Raw genomic sequence first — 18705 nt, forward strand, 5'->3', positions numbered from 1 at the left:
ACACGTGTATATATACGAATATATACACGTGTGTATATATACACATATACACACGTGTATATATACACATATATACACGTGTATATATACACATATACACACGTGTATATATACACATATATATACACGTGTATATATACACATATATACACGTGTATATATACACATATATACTCGTGTATATACACACATATATACACGTGTATATATACACATATATATACACGTGTATATACACACATATATACACGTGTATATATACACATATATACACGTGTATATATAAACATATATACACGTGTATATACACACATATATACACGTGTATATATACACATATATACACGTGTATATATACACATATATATACACGTGTATATATACACATATATATATACATATATATACATATATATACGTGTATATATACACATATATATACACGTGTATATATACACATATATACACGTGTATATATACACATATATATACAAGTGTATATATACACATATACACACGTGTATATATACACATATATACACGTGTATGTATACACATCTATGCACGTGTATGTATACACATCTATACACGTGTATGTATACACATCTATACACGTGTATGTATACACATCTATACACGTGTATGTATACACATCTATACACGTGTATGTATACGTATATATACATATATATATACACGTGTATATACACATGTGTATATATACACATATATATACACATATATATACACACGTGTATATATACACATATATACACATGTGTATATATACACGTGTATATATGTGTATACACGTGTATGTATACACATCTATACACGTGTATATATACACATCTATACACGTGTATATATACACATCTATACACGTGTATGTATACATATCTATACACGTGTATATATACACATCTATACACGTGTATATATACACATCTATACACGTGTATATCTACACATCTATACACGTGTATATATACACATCTATACACGTGTATATATACACATCTATACACGTGTATGTATACACATCTATACACGTGTATATATACACATCTATACACGTGTATATATACACATCTATACACGTGTATATATACACATCTATACACGTGTATATATATATGTGTATATATACACGTGTATATATACGTATATATGTATATATACACGTGTATATATATGTGTATATACACGTGTATATATACACATATATACACACGTGTATATATACATATATATACACACGTGTATATATACACATATATACACACGTGTATATATACATATATATACACACGTGTATATATACATATATATACACACGTGTATATATACACATGTATACACACGTGTATATATACACATATATACATGTGTATATATACACATATATACACGTGTATATATACACGTTTATATATACATATATACGTATATACACACGTATATATACACGTGTATATATACACATATATATACACGTGTATATATACGTGTGTATATATACGTGTGTATATATACGTGTATATATACGTATATATGTATATATACACGTGTATATATACGTATATATACACACGTATATATACACGTATATATACACATATACACACGTGTATATATACACATATATACACGTGTATATATACGTGTATATATACACACATATATACACGTGTATATATACACGTGTATATATACATATATATACACTACTATTGGACTACTATTGAATGAATTGGATTATGATACCAATGACTTGGACTGTATTATTGAAGTTCCTTGAGATGACATTTGTTGTGATTTGGCGCTTTATAGATAAAATGAAGTGAATTGAATTATTCTGAGGAGCAGTTTATGTAGGTGAGCCACAGCTAAAGCGGAACAAGTCAAATATTCTCTCTGCCTTCTGCTTCTGCACAAGAGAAACGTGTATATACACACGTGTATATACACACGTGTATATACACACGTGTATATACACACATATATATACACACGTGTATATACACACATATATATACACACATATATATACACACGTGTATATATACACATATATATACACACGTGTATATATACACATATATACACGTGTATATATACACATATATACACACGTGTATATATACACATATATACACACGTGTATATATACATATATATACACTACTATTGGACTACTATTGAATGAATTGGATTATGATAACAATGACTTGGACTGTATTATTGAAGTTCCTTGAGATGACATTTGTTGTGATTTGGCGCTTTATAGATAAAATGAAGTGAACTGAATTATTCTGAGGAGCAGTTTATGTAGGTGAGCCACAGCTAAAGCGGAACAAGTCAAATATTCTCTCTGCCTTCTGCTTCTGCACAAGAGAAACGTGTATATACACACGTGTATATACACACGTGTATATACACACATATATATACACACATATATATACACACGTGTATATACACACATATATATACACACATATACACACGTGTATATATACACATATATACACACGTGTATATATACACATATATACACACGTGTATATATACACATATATACACACGTGTATATATACACATATATATACACACGTGTATATATACACATATATATACACACGTGTATATATACACACATATATACACACGTGTATATATACACATATATATACACACGTGTATATATACACACATATATATACACGTGTATATATACACATATATACACGTGTATATATACACACATATATATACACGTGTATATATATACACATATATACACGTGTATATATACACATATATACACGTGTATATATACACATATATACACGTGTATATATACACATATATACACATATATATACACGTGTATATATACACACATATATACACGTGTATATATACATATATATACACGTGTATATATACATATATATATACACGTGTATATATACATATATACACGTGTATATATCCATATATATACACTACTATTGGACTACTATTGAATGAATTGGATTATGATAACAATGACTTGGACTGTATTATTGAAGTTCCTTGAGATGACATTTGTTGTGATTTGGCGCTTTATAGATAAAATGAAGTGAACTGAATTATTCTGAGGAGCAGTTTATGTAGGTGAGCCACAGCTAAAGCGGAACAAGTCAAATATTCTCTCTGCCTTCTGCTTCTGCACAAGAGAAACAACAAGAAAGCAGAGTGCTGCTGAGATAACAGCAGCTGAGTCCAGAACTCATTGATACAACATGAATAACAGGAAAGTCTCTGAGGACATTAAACAGCTTTGGCTTGTTGTCAGATTCTGATCAATTCATGAAGCTAAACTGGTGGTTTGGTGCAGCAAACTGGTCCCAGCAGCTGGACATCAGTGGTTGGACTGGTGGACTACCTCAGTGAAGAGTAGAGGACATCTGGCTCTGCTGGAGACTCTGAAAACAAACAAACACACACAGTTCAAGCTGCAGGAAACACAACTCCAGGAGAAAGGATTGAAGCTGATTATCTCTGGGACGTTCAGTCAGTCCTGGGAACCTCATCAGTTAAAGTTTCCACTTTTAACTCTGCTTGTATTCTGCAAAGTGCTTTAAAGTGTAGTGGGGAAAAGTGTCTAAGGGTGTTGGTGTAAATGTGTTCAACCCTCCTAAGCCACTATACTGCAGGTAAGTGTCCAGAACAAACAGGACGACAGAGAGATGCGTTTATAAATAAATTACAATTTTTATTAACAATAACGATTTCGGACACAATAGACTAAAAATAGCATCAGAGTTTGTAGACAGTCTATCAACAATAGAGCCAGTAACTCTTCAGGCCAATCTTAGATTTCAGAATGATGCATTTAGGACCTAAAACACCACATATCCACAGAGCTACTTAAATATGGCACCAAGTTCACATCTCACACTACACACAGATAAGGTGCTTAAACAGTTCAAGTCACAGCAAAAAAAGGTGCCCAGATGTTTGCCTGGTCTAAAACGGCTGTCTCAGGAAGAGGTTGCTCAATACCAAATAAAAGAATGGATTATGCCCTCTAACTATACAAATGTGTTAAAAACAAATAAACAAATAAAGAAACACAGAGAACAAAGGCCCGCCCTAACAGACTCCTTGTGTGGGGAGAAAAAGCAGCGACAGTCCTGTCTAATGAACAATCCCTTTGTCAGTGTAGTGGACCTATAGGTCTTAAACACAACCCATATTGCGGCTAAATCCAACACCTTTTCGTTCAGCGCCGCTGTGGGCTAAGCAGGGGGAAATCAGTTGTCTTACGCGCACTCAATGATATAATGTCCACACACTCATTCCGGTTTCTTTCGTTTATTGCTCTCCATATCATCCAATATGACTCCAATAGTCCTTTCCGATTGCAAGATAGAGCAAAAACGTTGAGACAAAGGAGCAGTGCGATGCGGTGCGATGCGGTGCGGTGCGCAAAAGGATTGCCTTCCCCCGTACTCACCCCACGCCAAACTGAACTCGCGCACAGGTGCCAGGTAGGGCTAATTAAAGGCTTCCAATTGCGCACCACACACGCCCAATGTCACACCCACGTCCAATAATAACCAATAAACAAAAAACACAAATCAAAGTGAACCAATAACCATAATGAAAACAAAAAATATAAAGAAAATAATTATGGCTCCTACATTCCGGCCCCTAATTATGCTTCAGGCCATAATTACAATTAACCAAATATGTAGGAGACAACACATATAACCAATATTATAGCCACTATTAGTTACTATTATTGGATCTAGAACTCCTGAGAATAATCTTTTAATGCATTTTTCTCTAAGTTGTGTTACTCTTAATTTGTCATACATACAGCTAATTAGTCCTCTGCTTCCTGAAGAAGACATAATTTAGTAATGGTCTCTCCAAGAATCCAGTCTGTTTTTTTTTTTTCTCTTTTTCTTTTTTCTTGGTGGCACTCTCTCAGCATAGCCCTTTGCCATCATGTCACTCACTCGAAGTCTGTGTACTGAGTGTGGAACAGACTGTCCTTTGCGAACCTCCTTTTTAGGCTCAAGGCACGCTGCACTGCCATAGTTCTGTTGTTGGGCATCTTTGTGTCTGCCTTTCTCAAGGGCAAGCCAATGCTGTAATGCCCATCCAGCAACTTGACTGACTCCTTCACAGACTCCATGCACCGAGTGTCTTCTCTGGATAAGCCTGGCTGCTCATCCTGAGAACATTCAGGGAAGTCAATCTTTACCTGTTGCTCCCACAGGTCATCAAGTGTGACGATGGAAATTCTGCTGACCGTGGCTGCTCGTTCGACACATGTAGAGTCCTCAGTGCAGTCCCCCCTCAGTGGACCATTCACAGTCCATCCCAATATGGTCTTCACTGCGTAAGGGCCACTATCTGCACCTCGTATTACCTCCCAAGGTTCCAAGGCCCTGGAGACATTTGTTCCAATTAGCAAGTCCACTTCAGAGTCAATCTCTGTTAGCTTCACATCCTTCAGATGCATCCATTTCAGAAGATCTTCCTGCTTCGGAATGTTTCCCTGATGGACAGGCATACATTTGTGTGTGAAGAGCTCTGGCAGTGCACAGAAACAGTCCGTGTCCAGTCCAGCTATCTCCAGGTTCGTCACAATGTGGCTACTGACAACTTTCTCCTGACCCATTGTCCTGAGGAGGATGCCAGTTTTCTTTCCAGTGACGTTCAGCCTATTCATGAGACGTTCCGTGCAGAATGAAGCAGAACTCCCTGGATCTAGGAAGGCATATGTTGTGACTACTTCATTCCCTTTTTTAGATTTCGCCTGAACAGGCAAGATGGCAAGTGTACAATCACGCTCTCCGGCCCCAGTAAGCCCACTAGACTGTACAGAGATTGGACCACTGCCACTGGCCCCTCCACTGTCTCCCGTGCCGCCTTGGTTCACCTTTGCTGTACCAGGTTGTGACTGCTTTGAGTAGATGTGCAACAATGTAGGATGCCTCAAATTGCACACCTTACAGAACAGACGTTTTGTGCAGTCTTTACTTCTGTGCCCAATGCACAAGCAGCCATAGCACACACCAGTTTCCTTCAAGAAAGTCATCTTGTCACTGTGCGCTTTCCTTTCCAATGAGAAGCACAGGTCCAAGGTATGCCCTGCTCCGCAGAACAAGCAACTGTTTGTGACAGGTGAGGCATTATTTTTGTCATCACATGCTGACTTCTTGTTATGGTTCTGTGTGCCTTTATTCATGGGAGCAATGGTGGTTGCAAAACTACTTCCTTTTGCTTTGGCAGAGTAAGGTTGGGATTTAAACTGTTTCAGGTCTCTCTTTGCACCACCTGGAGGATCATATGACATTAGATCTCCAAACAGTGGGTCACTTGCGATTTTAACTTGCTTCTCCACAAACTCAACAATGTCATGAAAGGAAGCTCTGCGTTTTGACATTTCCTGTAAATTACAAGCAACTTCCCTCCATCTCTCTTTGAGCCTGTAGGGTAACTTCTTCATCACTGTTTGCATGTTACTTAGTGCATCAAGTTCCAAACTGAAATGAATTCCCCTCATTGCATTATTGCAATGCCTTAAGAAGATGCTGTATGCCTGAAGTGCTTTGACGTCTTCAGACTTGATAACTGGCCAGGCAAGTATCTTTCCCATATAGGCAGAAGCTATCTTCATGGGATTACCAAACTGCTCCTGTAGTAGTGACTTTGCCTTCGCGTATCCCTCCACCTCAGGCATATGCTCACAGCCTCGCACCAACTCTCGAGGCTGCCCTCTGGTGTATTGCTCGAGGAAGTACAGGCAATCTCTGGCACTGAAGGTCTTTTGCTCAATGTTGTGTTCGAATGACCTCATGAATGTTTGAAATTGCAATGGGTCTCCATCAAATGTTTGCATATCCCGCTTTGGGAGTAAAGAATGGTACTGCTGCTCCACTAGCATCAATGTGATCTCATTCTGTTTCTCTAGGACTGCTGCCAGGTGTTTAGACTCAGAACTTTGCATTCCAGATGTAGCTTGGTGATGCTTAAACTGAGGCTTTGGATGGGCTGGAGGCAGGTAAGTAGACATGACTTGGGATTGTGGTACCATATTTACTGTCAGAGTTGGTGGTTGAGCAGATGGTATGACCTGTGATTGTTTCACTTTGGACCTAGCACCCAGTATGTGGTCTCCAGCTGAAGTAAGACATTGTTGTTGTTGTACTGATGGTTTTGGGACAAACGTCTCAGCTTCCACATTTAATGGACAAAGATTGACTTTTTTCCTTTCTCTTTCCAGGTAAGAATTCATCCCGTTTGATTTACTTTTGCTCACATCAGATGGGCAAGAGTCAGTCACTCCAAAGACTTTCAATTTGGCAGCATTTGCAGCAATATCCATTTCCAAAGTCAACTTTTCCTTCTTTTTCCTGAGCAGCTGTTCTTCCTCTTCCAATGCATGCTTATCTTGTAACCATTTCTGTTTAGCCATGAGTGCAGCCATTTCTGCTTCGGCTTGAATGCGGGCTGAGCGGGTGGTTGAAGTATTGGATCGTTTTGAAGTATTAGATCGGACTGAGATATTTGAAATGCTGTCACTTGGTTGTACATCGTCCTGTTGTATAGGAGAAGTTTCCATTGCATCAAGATTTCCAGCATTCCTATTGCATTTAGATGTAGCATTTCCATGAGCAGGTGCAGTCTCACGTGCAATTGCAGTGAGTGAGGGCTCTGAATGATCTTGGGCTACAACAGCTTGTTCAGTCACAGAGATCCATTTTGTTACTTTTTCAATAAAGGATGCATTGTGTTCATACACTTTTGTAAACCAAGCATGTTGTTTCTCTTGCTCCTCTGGGGGAAGCATTGGCATGACAGTGTTATGCAGCTGAGTTGCATCTTTAAAAAGTGCATGGCAATTTGCCAGGTGAGACTGTATGGCTTTTACACTTTGTTCATTTTGGTTTCGCATAAGGTCATTTATTGTACTCATTAACCCTTTTAGTTTTTTAATTTTTGTTTGTCTTTCATTTTGAATACCTTCCATTTTGAGTGCTAATGCTTTGACAGTAGGTTTAAGTTGTCTTTTTTCTAAACCTTCATTTTGAACCAGGCTGTCTTCAGGACACTCATTTACCCCAGCAGTACTCATTTTTCATTCAAATAAATGACCATACATTGATTACCATAACACCATAAAATTAATTCAACCAACACTCATAAGCAGCAGCGGCAATTAATCACAGTAAGCAGAACAATAAGCACACAGCAGTTCACCGATAATTCAAAGCAGCAGGAATGTTCATAGGGCAACACCATCAGTAAAATGCAATATGCAACAATGTCCAGCAACAAGCAATAGAAATGTTCCAATAACACCTTGCTACCCTCGTAGGCAATTCACAGCAGCAATGAATTACAACGTTCCATAGAAGACACTCGCAAGCGCATTGAGCAACAATGTCCATAATCCACGGTAACAGGCGCTTGAAACGTGCGTTCACAAGGACTATAATCCCATACGATTCAGTCAAAGTTTTACCTCTTTTCCAACGACGATCTATGATGGGCGCATTTAATCCACCAAGGAAAGCTAATGTTGAACACGCCGAATGCAGTATTCACCACGCACTGATAGTCAATAAACTGTGCAATACCTTTTGACTCCAGCGATGAGGCTTTGATGAATCGATGCTTTACCCAGGTTGTTGTCCAGGAAGCGACTTTAATTCCAGCGACGAGGCTTTGATGAAGACGCCGTTGTTTACTCTCGGAAGTTTTCCAGGAAGCGAATCATGAATGAATCAAAGCGAGCCGCCGTCAGGTAGCTTCTCCAATCGTCTCGTTGCACAGCAGACGGAGCGATGACATCGGGAACAACGTGACATTCTTCTTCCAATTGCAGTAGTAATACGACGATCGTTTTCAGAAATTCAGCATCAAAGTTCAAATGTTCACTTTATGAGCGTCTTTGGCGTACAAATAGGCGCAATCCTTTTGTGTACTAATATTGCGGCTAAATCCAACACCTTTTCGTTCAGCGCCGCTGTGGGCTAAGCAGGGGGAAATCAGTTGTCTTACGCGCACTCAATGATATAATGTCCACACACTCATTCCGGTTTCTTTCGTTTATTGCTCTCCATATCATCCAATATGACTCCAATAGTCCTTTCCGATTGCAAGATAGAGCAAAAACGTTGAGACAAAGGAGCAGTGCGATGCGGTGCGATGCGGTGCGGTGCGATGCGGTGCGATGCGGTGCGATGCGGTGCGGTGCGCAAAAGGATTGCCTTCCCCCGTACTCACCCCACGCCAAACTGAACTCGCGCACAGGTGCCAGGTAGGGCTAATTAAAGGCTTCCAATTGCGCACCACACACGCCCAATGTCACACCCACGTCCAATAATAACCAATAAACAAAAAACACAAATCAAAGTGAACCAATAACCATAATGAAAACAAAAAATATAAAGAAAATAATTATGGCTCCTACAACCCATGTCAACCTGTAAGTAGTGATGGCAAAATGAGGCTTTGTGAACCAATGAGGCTTTCCAGCCCAAAGGTTCGCCAAAAGGTTCATTACCCGAAGCCTCATTGAAACGGTCTCTCTAGTGACACCTGCTGTGCAAAAGGAATATATGACAGACTAAATTAACCCTGAGTTAGAGCATCCTGCAATATAAAATAAACAATTGTTGTCACTGTGTCTCAATGAAAATAAATGTGTGAAAACTGCATATATGGAAGTATTATGAGTGCTATGGTGTTGATCACTCAAATGAAATATATCAATGATGTACACTGACTACAGTGCTTATGGAACTGTGAGTATGAAAGTGCTTATGGGACCGGGAGTCAGGAATAAACTGTAACAGAGCAGTATGGGCAACAAGACAAATATAAGTTATTGGTTTTTATTTTAAAAAATGTGTGTCAATAACGTTGCGGTTTAATATGCCCAGAAGAAAAAAGAGCGACAACAACTACCGATACCTATGTTCTTCTCTCGAAAAAACACACTGCACCGCGGGCTTTAGAAGAAAAAAAACGCTGAGTCAGGATGCAGCGGCTCAGTCAGAAGAGCAATGAAATACACGCGAGTCACTATTTGTCCTACTGTAGCCTACTTTGTATTTTTTTTTCATAATCATTTTTCCTTTTCTCCCGTTCTAATCCAATGACTCGGGTCGCGGTGCTGATCTCCGCAATTTGAAGCCTTCAGTTCGTATTGATTAAAATTATTATTTTACAGTACAGTAGTTATTTGTAAAAAAAAAATAAAGGTTACTACTTCACGGATTTCGCCTATCACGGGTTCTTTTTGGAACGTAACCCCCGCGAAAAACGAGGGTTCATATCCTATATAACTATTCTAACACTATTCTAACCTAATTACGATATATTCTAATGCAGTACAATAATAATAATAGATGATATGACTGATATAATAACTGAACTTAACCACTAACTCTGATACAACCAACGCACACTCTACCTCTCACCAATACCAAACGCCAACTCAAAACCCTCGAAGTGCCGCAAGGTTCAAACCCTTTTTATGCGATAGTGACGCTCAAAATGAATCAGTGACGTGTACACTGAATCCGAGGCCTCGTTTGTCATCAGTCACGTGATTTTTATGGAAACGATACAAGCCTCGAACCAACGCTTCATCTGGCTCGCCCCTTTTTGCTCGACACATGCTCCGAGGCCTCGCTTCAAACGCCACATCACTACCTGTAAGCTCCTCTTTAGCTCCTCCCCATGCTGTATATAAAGCCTCAAAATGGCTGCCTTCAGCCTCTTGCTGAGCTTGTGTTGTGACCTAATTCAGGTGGTTCACTTGCTGCTGTGCTTTGTCTTTATTAGTTTGTTTGTACTGTTCTGCTGTGCAGTGTTTGGTTGGTTCTACTTTTCTTTTGCTTGTGTAGTTCTTTGTCTTTTAGTTTGATTATTGATTTGATTATTAGGTTTGTTAACCTTTCCTTTTTTTGAGTTTCAGTGTGGCCTGGGTGTCATCAGGTGGGAGGCTAGTTACTGTGGTGAGGACCTCACTTCCGTTTTTGCATGCAAGTACACTAGGGCACTTTTAGCGTGTTTGTGGTGGCTTTTCAATTGTAGTGTTGCACCCCAGCTTAAGAAAGAGACACACATCCAGTAGTATGCCTTCCACTGAGGCCCCGCCCACTGATTTTAATGTTGTTAGTCATTTGGCTTTTAATATGGTTCTAGCCGGCCTTTCAGCTTTGTCATTAAAAATACTTTCTTAAATTTGTCTTGTGTTTAACCTTCTTTCGTTTCTTCGCAGCAGCAGCTTTACTTAAGTTTTATTCATAAAGATTATTTTAAATAAATATATTGTCTTTACTTTACTGTCTCTGCCTCCTCAGTCACGACCCTGCGTCCTTACAGCAGTTGGGTTTCAGTTGTCATATCCTGAGGTGCAAGTCCCCAGGTGGCGTTGTTGGCTCTAACAGTTTCATCCTTTACTCCGCTCCTCGCCACATCAGTATGAGGACGCCCGTCAGCCAATCAGCCGAAACCAATTACATGAAAAAACATATTACACTGGACATTCATTCAGTTTGCATAAACCCTCATGCATCAGTATATAACCCTCACATGTACACGCCGTATGTTAGTGAGCAGTGCCCCTGCGTTCGGGCACGCTAAGGAAATCAGAACGTAAACAACAATTACCCTGCCGCACAATGTGCGCATGAACGGGGTTAATTATCAACCGAATAATGGAATGAAAGCGTGTCCACCTGTACAGAAACTGCTGCAGAGGCAGAGGTGGACCTGCACCTGCAGCTTGTTAAAGGCCTAAAAGCACTTTGGAAGGTTATAGAACGGCCTCAGTTCCCCAGTGAAAAGGGCTTCAGCTGGATGAAAGAGTACAAATGTTCCAAAGCATAGAGATAACCCATTCAGAGTTTTAGCAGCTGATACACACGGAGATCATGGAGACACATATACTTAGATATGAGATCAATAAGTGCTGCCAGCACACTGCACAGGACCCAAACTCTGAATGCTGAGCTGGAGTCAGGTTGGGTCATCTGAGCATAGAGGCTGGAAGCAGGGTGAACAGCTGACCTGCTTCTGTCCAGAGTTGGGAATAAAGAGCAGCTGTACCTCTGGTCCTGTTGGATCTGATGACTGTTTGTCCAGAAGTGAGGTGGTCTGTCCTGACTGCAGAGTAGACTGCAGCTGGATGGCTTTCTGCAACATGAAATACATCCAGATTATATCCCTGCAGGTAAAACTTTAACATCACTGCTGCTGGGGAAAACATTAGATTTTCCTCATGCAGCAGGATGAAGAAGACGTGATAAGATGTGCTAGTCCCACTCTGTATTACAGCAGAACCAGAGAACAATAACTGACAACAGCTGATGTTTTCTGTTTGATTTTTATTTGGGTAAAATGAATAATGTGTTCACCTAAATGATTCATTCATTCATCTTCTTTGCCTCCTTTATCCATTGAAGGTGGCCTGGAGTCTATCCCAGCTGCCTCTGGGCAGGAGGTGAGGTGCACCCTGGACATGGGACCAGCTGACCTAATCTGCAGGTTAAGGATGCTGGGAGGACCCGGAGAGAACACAAGGGGGAACATGCATTAACCGAGGGAAACAATCCTTTATAAGTCTTTGTTTTTGTGATGTTTATTTCTGCCACCAGGGGGCGAAGTGTGCCCACACATTTCCCTGACACCTGAGACACCGGAGAGGACAAAGGTCTGTGTCCAGCTGCTGTTTCCCTCTTTATCAGGTCCTTGTTCTTCCATCCATGGAACCGAGCAGAATGAAACTTTCTCAGCAGAATAAACCAGCAGCAGCACATGAATAAAAGCCTAAAAAATAAAATAAAAACTGATCAGATCTCCTCGTGTTTTAATGATCCATCACTGATATCCATCCTCTTATTGATTTGCACATGAACACAGTCTGACATCTGAACACTGATATCTCCAGTGTTCGGGTTAGTTAAGCCCGATGACCAGCAGATAACCTGCACATAACCAGCATATAACCTGCAGATAACCAGCAGATAACCTGCAGATAACCTGTAGATAACCTGTAGATAACCTGCAGATAACCAGCAGATAACCTGCAGATAACCTGTAGATAACCAGCAGATAACCTGCAGATAACCTGTAGATAACCAGCAGATAACCAGCAGATAACCTGCAGATAACCAGCAGATAACCTGCAGATAACCTGTAGATAACCAGCAGATAACCAGCAGATAACCTGCAGATAACCAGCAGATAACCAGCAGGTAACCTGCAGATAACCAGCAGATAACCAGCAGATAACCTGCATATAACCAGCAGGTAACCAGCAGATAACCAGCAGATAACCTGCATATAACCAGCAGATAACCAGTAGATAACCTGCAAGTAACCAGCAGATAACCAGCAGATAACCAGCAGGTAACCAGGAGATAACCAGCAGATAACCTGCATATAACCAGCAGATAACCTGCATATAACCTGCAGATAACCTGCAGATAACCAGCAGATAACCTGCACATAACCAGCAGATAACCAGCAGATAACGAGCATATAACCAGCATATAACCTGCAGATAACCTGCAGATAACCAGCAGATAACCAGCAGATAACCAGCAGGTAACCTGCAGATAACCAGCAGATAACCTGCAGATAACCAGCAGATAACCTGCATATAACCAGCAGATAACCAGCAGGTAACCAGCAGATAACCAGCAGATAACCTGCATATAACCAGCAGATAACCAGCAGATAACCAGCAGGTAACCAGCAGATAACCTGCATATAACCAGCAGGTAACCAGCAGATAACCAGCAGATAACCTGCACATAACCTGCACATAACCTGCACATAACCTGCAGATAACCAGCAGATAACCAGCAGATAACCAGCATATAACCAGCAGATAACCTGCATATAACCTGCATATAACCAGCAGATAACCTGCAGATAACCAGCAGATAACCAGCAGATAACGAGCATATAACCAGCATATAACCTGCAGATAACCTGCAGATAACCAGCAGATAACCAGCAGATAACCTGCAGATAACCTGCAGATAACCTGCAGGTAACCAGCAGATAACCTGCAGATAACCTGCAGATAACCAGCAGATAACCAGCAGGTAACCAGCAGATAACCAGCAGATAACCTGCAGATAACCAGCAGGTAACCTGTAGATAACCAGCAGATAACCTGGATATGCTGAACCTGTGCTGCAGTTCAGGCCCAGCTCTGTTTAATCCTGGGATCAGTGTTTCCAGGTGTTTTCAGCTCCTCCAGGTCAGGCTGAAGCACAAAGGTGGGAACCTTTAAAGATACAGCGCGTCCTCACAGTGCAGCCGGTGGGCAGGAGATGTTCCACCTCTGACGTTTCTTCCATCGACGCTTTATTCCTGCACTCTAAAGATGTTTCTTTGTTATGTGTGACGGGGCTCTGGGAACCATTTCAGAGGAAACAGAATAAAAAATCTGGGACCAAATGAACTTTTTCTCCCGACTTCAAGAGCTCCAAAAGGCAGTGAAGACGGTGGGAAAGGTTTGTTTGTGTAATTATGTTTTCTGCCACCAGAGGAAGTCTCACTGACCCGCTGCCCCTGAATGCCATCAGGCAGGCTGAGGGGCACCATCAGAGGGGTGGAGCCAGGAAACCACGTGATGACACCATGATGTGTGTGTGTTCCAGGTGTTCTGAGCTAAAGCTGCTCAGTGTGTGTCAGCAGCTCCTGAAACATCACCGTCATGTCTCACTTTGGGCTGAAATGAACTTCAGCAGCAGCAGAGGAGGGTCTGACCATGGGCTGCTTCATGCTGACTGCAAAGGCTCATGGGAACTTTCCCTTTGGATCCAAGTCATTAGATTATCAGTGTTGTCATCATTTCTTTAGGTTCAGTTTGGCCTTTAATTTAAAGCACTTCTGTGGCCACCAACAGTTTCCTGAGGGAGGTTCCTGTGGATGAAGCTGTGCTGTTTTCCTCTTGTGGCAGAAAAGTGACAAAAACAACCTTCAACCCTGAGAAAAACCAGCTGCAGTGTTTTGCTGTTTGGCCTCACAGCTCATAGAATAATAGAAAAACATGATATCTGACACGACTTTCCTCTCAGGGAGGGAACGTTCCCTGTTCCATGCTGAGTAACATGGAAATACATACACAACACAGAGTTAGAAGTGCAATCATTTATTGGCAAAACAACAGCAACAAAGTACAAAAATAATGAGTAACTTTGAACATTTACAGAAACATTTATTCTTATTTTAACACTGATGCAGCAACAAGCCTACAAAACCTGAAAAAGATCAAAGATAACTTTTATCACATATTCACAGTAACATGATGACATCATCAGACTGAGTCAGAAAAGATGTTCAGAAAAAAGAGCAAATGTTCTGAGAAATTTTTACAACGTTGTGGTTCATGAGAGCTTTCTGGAGTTATTATTTACCTTTATTTAAAGGTACACTATGTAATAAATTAAGTCATTTATTAGCTCAAATCAACATATTCATTCATAAGTTAGTCCTCATTGGTGTAAAACGATCTCTGTCGAAAATCTCACTTATCCTCCTGAGTGAAGAATAACTTGTCTGTATCTGCATAGAGCGGGTAAGCTCTATGGAGGCTGCCATGTCCTTCCGGTCAATGAAAAACGACGAAGTGCCGAGAGGGACATAAAGCATAGACAAGCACTTCGAATCGCGATTTCCCCGCCAGGCCTGCAAGCGGAATTGACGTCACACTGACGTCATTTCCGCCAAATGGCTTATCACAGCCGCTAATGCTAAATAGATTTTATCTCGTAAATTATCCCACTAATAATGCATTGAGTGTTACCAAACTTCAGCCGTAGTACACATAGGCTCTTAACTCACAAAACGAGGCATTAGAAAGTTTGTAAGTTTACCGGGATTTTATTTACCGCTGCTAATGCTGCTAATGCTAACGCTGCGTCGACGTCACTTCCGGTAACTCCCGGAATATGACTAATTGCATTGCTTGCACACCAAAGGCTATGTCAATTTATGTTATCTGTCATCTGTATTTATAGTGTTGTTGTGTGTGTGTTATGTAATCCTTTGTACTGTGTGTCTTGATTTCTTTTTGTTTGTATGGACCTTGAGTCTGAAGCTATAGCTTCTTGAATCTTTTTTTTTGTTGTTATTTTGTTTATTGGTAGAGTTGTACAACATATACAATTTCATCATCATCATCAAAATATATATATATATATATATATATATATATATATATTTCCCTTTCTTCTTTCTCTTCCTCCAGTTCACAGTGTATGCCCATACACGACTACAGTTATTTTCCATTATATTTCAACATACCACCATATAATTTTTTTTTTTTTTCTCACAAAGATACACAAATGACACTAGACAGTTGGCGCATAGACAAACACATAAGCATACAAGAAAATGGGGCAGAGAGAGAGAGAGAAAAAGTAAGAGATAGAGAGAGAGAGATAGAGAGAGAGAGAGTGGGGGGGGGGCATGACATAGAAAAAAAATTTAAAAAAAAGAAAATGAAAATATTTAGTGGCGTACCCGTAGGTGTGTGTGTGTGTAGTGTAGGTGTTGTATTGAATAATAAATATGTGCCGTTATAGTGAGTTGGTGTGTAGGGGTATACATAAACTTTGTGGACATCTTCATAAAAGATTTGGTAGCCTATATTGTTGTTCTGTTTTCAAAATATAAGCACATTTTATTGCACATATTGTCTGGATACATTTTCTTCCATTTTTCTGAGCAATTTCTACAAATTAATATATTTTTTTCCATTTCCAGAACACTTTCTATTGTTTTATACCATAGCTGAACCTCTGGTTGTTTACTTTGTTTCCATAATCTTGTAATTTGCTTTAGTGCAGTAAGTCTTAGAAGATGAAAAAGTTTACGGTATATTCTTTTTATCTTATTTGGTAAGTCGATGCCTAGTATGTTTACTGGTGTTAAAGGTTGTTTAAGATCAAAAATACATGTGATAGCTCGCCTTACCTCCTCCCAAAATGATTTTATTAAAGAGCATGTAAGGAGTATATGTGTATGCGTACCTTCTTCTCCGCATCCTCGCCAACAATTTATGTCAGCTCCTGAGATTTGAGCACATTGTTTAGGCACCATAAAAAATCTTTGATTAATTTTCCAGCCAAACTCCTTCCAGCATTTTGACTGAGTTGTTTTGAAATGATCTTTCCATGACTCTCTCCAGGAACTATCTGTAATATTTATAAGTAATTCATTCTCCCATTTTTCTTTTGCATTGTACTTTATTTTTGTCATTCTTTGTATTATTTTGTAGGCCTTTGCTAGACCACCTCCCTTTCTACTTTTGTTTCTATTTTCTAACAAAAAAATTAAAACATCATTTGTTTCCTTTTCAGCCTTTTGTTGAATATAGCTCCTAACCTGTAAATATTTGAAAAAGTATTTTTGTGGTAAAGCATATTTCTCTGCAAGAGTTTGAAATGAAACTACTATGTTTTTATCAAAAACTTGTGCAAAAACGGTCAATCCTGTGTTTGCCCAAGCGTCTAAAATGCTATCATCCTTTTGTGCTTTAAAATCTGGGTCATATCTCATTTTTCTTAGCTTCACGCTTTCGCTATGAATTTTTAAATGATGGCATAATTGTCTCCAAGTCTTTATTGTGTTTCTAATACAAAATGTGAGTAGATATTGTTTTTGTGTCTCTTTTTTAAGGAAAGGTAAAGAGCCAAGTAACCCATTCGACAGTTCTTTCTCAATATTAATCCATTTTATTCCAGATTCTTCTCCCATCCAATTCATTATTGTAAGGAGCTTCTTGAATCTTGACACATTCCGCTTGCCGTAGTTCAAGAAGTTGCAACGCACATTTGAAAACGTGAGGCGCTAGAGAGCAAATTCATTCAACTTTGCAAAATAAAATTGCACCACTAGATGGGGGAAGAAATTACATAATGTCCCTTTAACCAGGCAAGCAATTAAGAACAAAAATTCTTATTTTCAATAGTAGCCTGAAACGAGCAGAAGCTCGATAAAGGGAAGGGGGAGGAGGAGCTAACAGTTAAAAAAAATAGGGTTATATAAAATACACAACAAAAGAAATCAATAAAAATAATAAAATAAATAAATAAATACAGTACAAAACAAAATACAGACAAACAGTAAACAGTATGGCAGGAGGGCATATTAACAAGTGCAGGAATCCACTGTGGCTTGGAGCAGGTTTGTTTTGAAGACAGAGATTGGGGTGAGGACAGACAGTTTCAGGGTGCGTTGAAGTGCGTTCCAGTCGTATGCTGCAGCAAAACGGAAGGCACTACGTCCAAAGACAGTCCGGGCTTTGGGAATAGATAAATTGAGGAAGGCATTGGATCTTAAGTTACGGGCAGGCTGGGAAATGTGCAGAAGGGACGAGAGGTAGCGAGGTGTAATGCCAAGAATGGATTTGTAGATGAGAATAAACCAGTGGTGAAGCTGTCTGGTGTGAAGTGATGTCCAATCAACCAACTTATAGAAGTTGCAGTGGTGAGTTGTGAATGGAGCTCCAGTGGCAAAACGGATGGTGGAGTGATGGAGGGGGTCCAGTTTGCTAAGAGTGGAGTGGGAAGCTGCTCTATAAATGGTGTCACCGTAGTCGAGGATGGGCAGAATGGTCATTTTTACAAGTTTGTGTTTGGCTGCATGGGTGAATGAGGC

At 39.8% G+C, this 18705-nt stretch overlaps 1 pseudogene; it reads right to left on the bottom strand.

Annotated features, from left to right (window-relative positions):
• LOC142402522 (uncharacterized) overlaps positions 1 to 18705 on the bottom strand; it is a 64477-nt pseudogene that overhangs the window by 28959 nt on the left and 16813 nt on the right.

This window comes from Odontesthes bonariensis, chromosome 17 (genome assembly GCF_027942865.1).
Source record: "Odontesthes bonariensis isolate fOdoBon6 chromosome 17, fOdoBon6.hap1, whole genome shotgun sequence".
Lineage (NCBI taxonomy): Eukaryota > Metazoa > Chordata > Actinopteri > Atheriniformes > Atherinopsidae > Odontesthes > Odontesthes bonariensis.